Consider the following 8578-nt stretch of genomic DNA (forward strand, 5'->3'; position numbering starts at 1 on the left):
CAGATGGATCTTGGCTCAAAGCAAAAAATACCAGAAAGATGTTTACTTGTGTTTTATTGACTATGCAAAGGCATTCGATTGTGTGGATCATAACAAATTATGGATAACTTTGAGAAGGATGGGAATTCCAGAACACTTAATTGTAGTCATGAGTAACCTGTACATAGACCAGGAGGCTGTAATTCAAACAGAATAAGGGGATACTGCATGGTTTAAAATCAGGAAGGGAGTGTGTCAAGTTGTATCTTTTCACCATACTTACTCAGTCTGTATGCTGAGCAAATAATCTGAGAAGCTGGACTATATGAAGAACATAGTGTCACGATTGGAGGAAGGCTCATTAACAACCACCTGCGATACACAGGCGGCACAACTTTGCTTGCTGACAGTGAAAATAGCCTGATGCATTTACTGATGAAGACTAAAGACTACAGTCTGCAGTACGGATTACACCTCAACACAGAGAAAACAGGAATCCTCACAACTGGACCAATAAGCAGCATCATGATAAATGGAGAAAAGATTAAAGTTGTCGAAGACTTCCTATTACTTGGTTCTACAATCGACACCAATGGAAGCAGCAGGCAAGACATCAGAAGATGTATTGCAATGGGCAAATCTGCTGCCAAAGATCTCTTTGAAGTGCTGAAGAGCAAAGATGTCTCCTTGAAGACTTAGGTGCTCCTGACCCAAGCCATGGTATTTTCAATAGCCTCATATGCATGTGAAAGCTGCACAATGAATAAGGAAGACTGAGGAAGAGTTGATGCTTTTGAGTTGTGGTGTTAGCAAAAAAATACTGAAAATACCATGGACTGCCAAAAGAACTAACAAATCTGTCCTGGAAGAAGTGCAGCTGGAATGCTCCTTGGAAGCAAAAATGTTCAGACTTCATCTCACCTACTTTGGTCATGTTGTCAGAAGGGACCATTCCCTGGAGAAGGATATCATGCTTGGCAAAGTGGAGGATCAATGGAAAAGGGGAAGGCCCTCAATGAGATGGATTGACACAGTGGCTGCAACAACGGGCTCAGGTACAGCAGGGATCGAGAGGCTGGCATGGGATGAGGCAGTGTTTCATTCTGTTGTACATAAAGTCACTAGGAATTGGAGACAATTCAGCAGCACCTAACAACAGCAACACTTTACCGAGCATGCAATGAACACCCGGAATACTTCCTGTCATGCCAATCTGTTCTCTGCCCTGCAGCTGGAATGAGCTTTACAAAATACAGCAATTGTCTCTCTTCTTAAAAACCTTCAATAGGAAGGAAATTTTTTGTTAGCTACCAGGGATGGGAGAGGAGAAGTGAGAGAAAATAGACGGATAATTAAGAGACAGGTTTGAGTTTTTTTAAAAAAAAAAAAAAAAAAAAAACCTTCAATAGATTCCTTGCTCTTAGAATAAAAATCAAAATCCTAATGTGGCATGAGAATCTCTGCCTTGTTGAGCCCCATCCAAGTCTCTGGCACCATCTCAGGCTCTCTTCCTGAGCTTTCTGTTCTCTCTGCCTGGACTCTTCCCCGCCTCCTTCTCCTTTTTGCCTTTTAATTCCTACTCATTCTTCATATGTCAGCTCAAGGATCCCTTCATTGGGAAACTTTCCTGTACCCCTCAATTGATCAGGTTCCCTTGTCTTCCACCTCAATGAACTTAATTCTTCCCTTCAGAGCATTTATCTCAAGTTATAATTAAATTTCATCAGTGGGATTCTTTGATTAACATCTACCTCCTCACTAGGCTGTAAGCTACATAACAGTAGTGATTATGTCTGGTTTTCTTACAATCATATCTCCAGCACCTGTTACAGCACTGCCACAGGTGTTCCATATATTTGCTGGATGAATCAATGAATGAAGGAAGGAACACTACGTGCCATGCCCTGTTCTCAAACCTGGGAATATAAAGATGATTACAACTGGATCCAAGCCTCAAGGAGCTCACAGTCAGGGGGCAGAGAGATAAACAATGATTCCAAAACCAAGACCAAACTCACTCCCATCAAGTTGATTCTAACTCATAGCAATCCTCATCTGGTTTCCAAGGTTGTAGATCTTTACGGAAACAAGCTATCTCATCCTTTCTTCTGCAGAGCAGCTAGTGGGTTCAATGACCTTTTTGGTTAGCAGCCAAAGCTCATAACCACTACACCACCAGAGCTCCTTAAACAATGATTGTTGTTGTTGTTATGTGCGGTGGAGTCGGACTCATAGCAACCCCTATTTGGGTTTCCAAGGCAGTATCACTACGGAAATAGATTGCCCAACCTTCCTCCCGGGGAGTGGCTGGTGGGTTTGAACCGCCAGCCTTCTGATTAGCAGTCAAGTGCCTTAGGCACTACACTACCAGAGCTCCCAAACAATGATTAGGTGGGATTTATTTGGTGTCTGCCATGTCACTAGGTTGGAGGAGTGGCAATGTTAGTGTGATTGGCTTGATCTTCAGGATGTCATATTTGGAACCTTCACCCAGATTGTGAACAGCTTTCTGCCGTGCTTAAGAGTTTGTACTTTAACTCCAATTTTTAATCAGTCCAATAAATCTTCTCTAAGACTTTAACCTGTAGACTAAGAGGCAGTTATTCAAACAGAACAAGGGGATACTGCGTGATTTAAAAATAGAAAAGATGTGCATCAGGGATGTACCCTTTCACCACACTTATTCAATATGTATGCTAAGCAAATAATCTGAGAAGCTAGACTATGTTATCAAGAATGTAGCATCAGGATTGAAAGAAGATCCATTAACAACTTGCAATATGCAGATGACAACCTTGTTTTCTGAAAGTGAAGATGACTTGAAGCACTTATTGATGAAGATCAAAGACTACAGCCTTCAGTATGAATTACACCTCCACACAAAGAAAACAAAAATCCTCCCAACTGAACCAATAAGCAACATCATGATAAACAGAAAAGATTGAAGTGGTCAAGGATTTTGTTCTACTTGGATCCACAATCAATGCCAATAGAAACAGCAGTCAAGAACTCAAGTGACACATTGCACTGGATAAATCTGCTGCAAAAGACCTCTTTAAAATGTTAAAGAGCAAAAATGTCACTTTGAAGACTAAGGTGCACCTGACCCAAGTTATGGTTTTTTCGATCACTTCATATGCATTGGAAAGCTGGACAATGAATAAGGAAGACTGAAGAATTGATGCATTTGAATTACAGTCTTGGCAAAGAATATTGACTATACTCTGGACTGCCAGAAGAACAAACAAATCTGTCCTGGATGAAGTACAGCCAGAATGCTCCTTAGAAGCATTAGAAGATGGTGAGAATTCTCCTCTCTTACTTTGGTCATGTTGTCAGGAGGGACCAGCCCCTGGAGAAAGGATACATGCTTGGTAAGGTAGAGGGAAAGCAAGATAGAGGAAGAGTCTCATTGAGATGGGTCGACACAATGGCTGCAACAATGGGCTCAAGCATAGCAACAGTTGTGCGGATGGAACAGGACCAGGCCGTGTTTCATCCTGTTTACGCAGGATCGCTATGAGTGGGAACCAACTCAACAGTACCTAACAACAACAATTAAACACTTTTTAAATAGGCTGTACTTTTAGGTCTGCAAGGTGGGGCTATTTGAGCTCCCTTCCCACCTGCCCCCCAGCCCCACCACTACTCTATGGTTATGTAGTAAGAAGAACCACTAGACATGAGAAGTTCTTAGTAGCAGCCCTCGAAGTATAACAGGTAGGGAGGCTGGTAGAACATGAATGGCCTCCCTGGGTGCTGGAAATGGTTAGTGTGTTCCTAATTCAAAGGTTAGGAGCTCTGGTAGCATAGTGCCTAAGGCACTTGACTGCTAACCAGAAGGCTGGAGGTTCAAACCCACAGCCACTCCTCAGAAGGAAGGTTGGGCAATCTAGTTCTGTAGTGATTGTTGTTGTTGTTGTTATGTGCCATCGAGTCGGCCCCAACTCATAGTGACCCCTCCTTGGGTTTCCGAGGCAGTATCACTACGGAAGTAGGATTGCCCAACCTTCCTTCCGAGGAGTGGCTGGTGGGTTTGAACCGCCAGCCTTCTGGTTAGCAGTCAAGTGCTTTTAGGCACTATGCTACCAGAGCCTGGGAAACTCAAGGAGTCACTGTGAGTCGGGTACAACTAGACGGCACGTAACAACAACAATTATTCAAAGGTTGACCATTTAAGCCCACTCAAGAGAACTAGCAATCTGTTTCTGAAAAACCAGTCACTGAGAACTCTATGGAACTCAGTTCTGCTCTGACACACATGCAGTCGTTATGAGTCAGAACAAACTCACAGGCAACTGGTAAAGACTGAACTGTCAAAGGACCGAAGTCAGACGCCACCTAGTGGTCTGTGTTGAGTTTGTGTGGTTTGGGTTTTTTTTTTTTTCCCCCCAGAACCAGGGCAGGGAATTTGTTCCTTGCTCAGTTTGTTTCTCTTCTGTTAGTGGAAAATGTCCATCAGCAAACTAACCTTGTAGGTGTGCCTAGAGACCTAGGGAAGAGACAGAAGTAACATGGCCTTCAGAGGAAAGAGGATAGTCTGATTGTGGCGGGGGGGAACCCCAGGTAAGCTGACTTACAGCAGATGGCCCAGCAGGTGGTTTTGAGGTACAGCAGCCCTAGTTTAGGACTAAGATGGAAAAGAAAGGAAACTCACAGGACTGTCTTATCTTTACAGAGGCTGAATTTCTTAGATTTGCTCATCACAAGAAGCAGTGTGACCAGGGAAGGCGTCCCCTTCACATGTCCTCAACTCTTTGTTCATCTGTTCAGCTTCCTTCTTTCAGAGAGGCCCTAAGGACTCTGGTCCTCATTCTAACAATAATCAGTTGATCAGTTTCAACCACCATGCTATTGATATCATCTCTGACCCTTGTTAGATTTAATTGCCCTTCAGGTCTTAGCTTTTAGTTGTCACTTTGAAACTATCTCAAAACCTAATTTATACTAAAGTGGTATTTGCTGATAATATCCAACTTACCTCTTCTGTGAATCTCATTAAATATTAAACAGAAATTTTAGAAGAGGTAACACTTGTGTTGAATATTAAGCAATAAAAAGGAATTAACCTTTTTATGAAAGAGGAAGAAGGGTAATTCCAGTGGGATCAGCATGAGCAGAAGCACGGACCCCTGACATGTCATAGTATTTGCAAGGAAATATCTTACACATACCTTGTTTGAGAGCTTTATATCACAAGATCTTTATAGCCCTAGTCATTGTAGTTTTTGAAGGCTCTAGACCAAAATATATTAGATACATACAAATGTATTCCATATTAAGTACAACTTACATGTATGACTGAGGTTAAGGAGCTCAGTTGCAAGGGCTAAGGCATTTGGCTGCTAACTAAAAGGCTGGTGGTTCAAACCCATTAGCCAGTCCGTGGGAGAAAGAGGAGGTAGTCTGTTTCCGTAAAGATTTACAACCTTGGAATTCCTACAGGGCAGTTCTACGTTGTCCTATAGGGTCACTATGAGTCAGAAACTCAGTGGCAGTGGGATTGGTTTGGTTTTATGAGTGAGGTTGAGCTGTAGTGACTGGTGACCATAATGTTACTTTGTGTATACATTTATTCAGACATTTGTTCATTTCAATTTTCAGGATTTTTTTTTTTTTTTTTTTTTTTTTGGCATGTGCTTTGAAGCCAACAGATTTTTTTTTACTTTTCTCTCAGGTCTATAGTACCTGATGAATAAAACAGTGCAGCATTAAGCAGTTCAGGATTCATGAGTTTAAAATTCAAGATAGAGAGCGAAAAGAGATGAGGGTGAAGGGGCAGCTGGGAGTCAGGGCATGGAGAGTCTCATGTGTCATATAAAGTGACTTGGCCTTTATCATGAGTCATTAAAGAATTTGGGCACAAGAGTGATATAGAGACATGCCTGTCATAGCTCACTCTGGGGATGGTGCAGAAGATGGATTTAAAAAAAAAAAAAAAAAACACTGCTATTGAGTCATATTTGACTCATGGTGACCCCTCCTTGGGTTTCCAAGGCAGTATCACTACAGAAGTAGATTGCCCCATCTTCCTTCTGAGGAGTGGCTGGTGGATTAGAGGGGTCAAAACTGGAGGTAGGATAATCCATTAGAATACTGATGTAGAAGTGAGGCTCTGGACTAGGGCAAAAGTGAGTCATAGAAGGCTAAAGGGGGAAAGCATCCTGTAGTGGAAGGGAACACCGGACTAGACATCAACAGATCTGAATTCCATTCCCAACTTGCCATTAGTGTTTTCAATCTTTGGACCTCAGTTTGCCTGTCTGTATAATGAAGTGGTCCACCATTGGTTACTATTGCTTCATTTGCAAGGACCATAGACAATCAGCAATGTATACTGAGGGATATGCATAAGGATCAGCCATTGGCAAAATTGGGAAGGAGACAATGTTGATCTTTATTTTTCTTATGGAGATTCCCGAAAATATCATGCATCATGACATGCTGTCACCACCCTTGCCAAGTGTGTAGGAGGGCTTCCTACTACTCGGACCTATAGTTTCATTGGTATTCAGCAAAGAATATCATGGACATTATGTCCTGGCCTAGCTGTTAGCATTTTATAAGCCAGGCAGATTTCTGACCATTTTATAAACATTATCCCTTTCAATCTTCACTACAACGCTATGAGATGGGTCCTATTCTTTCTCTTATTTTATAGATGAGAAAACTAAGATCCAGAGAAATTAAGTAAGGGTGCCTGTTGGTAAGAGGTATATATGAGATTCAAACCCAGACCTTCTGCTAAGAGTTCCTACTCTTTAGCAATTGTTCTGCACTGCCTTTCACTTCAGACAACTATTGTAACTAGCAACGTATTTATGTGTTATAATGGAGCAGCTAGAACAAATGTAGGTGTTTTGGCTCCCAGTGCTGCTCTACCAGAAGGTACCACACATAGGTGACTTTAACAAACAGGAGTTTATTCTCTTACAGTTTGGGAGGCTAGAAGTCCAAGTTCAAAGTGCCAGGCTCTGGGGGCTGGGTGAAAGCCCTCAACCTTGAGCTTCAGCTCTTCCTCCTGCTCCCTCCTGAAGCTGGAGGCTTTTCTTCACCCAGGCATCTGCTGGGTGCTGAGGCTGACAAACCCAAGGTCCACAAGCAAAAAGGAATGGTCCCAATATTACCAAACAACATGGCAGGCCATTGATTCAAGTCCAGAAAAACTCCCAAGATTGGCAGAGCATGGCAGGCTGCTGAACAACGACTTGGCTACATGCAGGGTTCAAGCATGCCAAAAAACTAGAGACCTTCCTCAAAGTTGCTTCTTATATATTGAAATAGACCACATCCCTAAAGCAGCTACTCAGCTGCTCCAGTAGATTCTACCATGGTTGATTACCAATCTCATCATCAGGAATAACTACATCCAGCTGTCCAGCCACTCCAAACCAGGCCCAGACAAGCTGATATACAAACCTTAACTACCACAGTAGGGTAGTAGGATCTTCTAAGGAAGGGAATATAGCGTATGCTAAGCATGGAATTTAGAGTCAAGTAGACTATAATTCTACCACCATCGGTTCATTTGTCATACTGTTATTGTTTGCATGTTGATAGGATGCTGGAAACTGTATTGGCTGAGTCATCCATGGTGGACAGGTTTCAGTAGAACTTCCAGACTTGGAAGAAAGGACTGCAGATCTGCTTATGAAAATTAGCTAATGCAAACCTAATGGATCACAGAGTATTGTGCAAGATTCATGTCATAAGGAGGAATCAATGACTGGAGATGGACACCATGTTTGGCAAAGGAGAGGGCCAGTGAAGACGAGGGGAATCCTCAATGACATGAATCAATACAGTGGCCACAACAAGGCTCAGACATAGCCCCAATCATGAAGATGCCATGGGATGGGATAACGCTTTGCTCTGTTATACATAAGGCCATTAAGAGTCATAGCCAACTCGGCGGCAACTAACAACAAACTCAGATTTGTCATCTGGATCCATTAGTTGCTGGCTCTGTGATCTTGGGGCAGTCACTTGCCCTCTCTAAACATCAATTTCCTCATCTGCAAAGCAGAGAGGTCACGTATCACAAAAGGTTATTGTGAAGATTAACATTTTTTTAAATGTTAAAAGTTCCTGAAAGAGTGCATGTCACAAAGTATCATCACCATCACCGTAACACCACCAGCATCACTGTTGTCATTATTGTCATTTTTATTCATAAGGGACCAGCCTGATTCAGGGAAGTTATAAGGTTGAATTCAGAGTAAGGATACCTGAAAACTGCTTCTTCTTATTGTCCTGCATTCATTCCAAGTTGCCAACAATAAGTCCTATAGAACAAACACACTTGGGGAACCCATCTTGAGTGCAAATCCAAACCTTCTTCTACACCTGCTCTGCTTCTTAAGCAACAAAACGTAGAGAAAAATGAAATACAATACCAGGTCCCTGAAGTTTGTGAGTATTTTTAATAGTGACTTATAACCAAAAAACCAAACTCACTGCCGTTGAGTGAATCCAACTCATAGCAACACCTCCTTGGGTTTCCAAGGCAGTATCACTACAGAAGTAGATTGTCCAATTTTCCTTCCAAGGAGTGGCTGGTGGGTTTGACCCTCCAGCCCTCTGGTTAGCAGTCAGATGC

The 8578-nt window shown here is 42.3% G+C and overlaps 1 protein-coding gene across 1 annotated transcript in view; it reads left to right on the forward strand.

Moving 5' to 3' along the window:
* The window catches only part of BPIFC (BPI fold containing family C), a 62904-nt gene that overhangs the window by 48328 nt on the left and 5998 nt on the right, over positions 1-8578 (forward strand). The window lies entirely within an intron of this gene.

Source organism: Orycteropus afer, unplaced genomic scaffold, assembly GCF_000298275.1.
Source record: "Orycteropus afer afer isolate SDZICR_OR568_19922 unplaced genomic scaffold, OryAfe1.0 scaffold00209, whole genome shotgun sequence".
Classification (NCBI taxonomy): Eukaryota; Metazoa; Chordata; class Mammalia; order Tubulidentata; family Orycteropodidae; genus Orycteropus; species Orycteropus afer.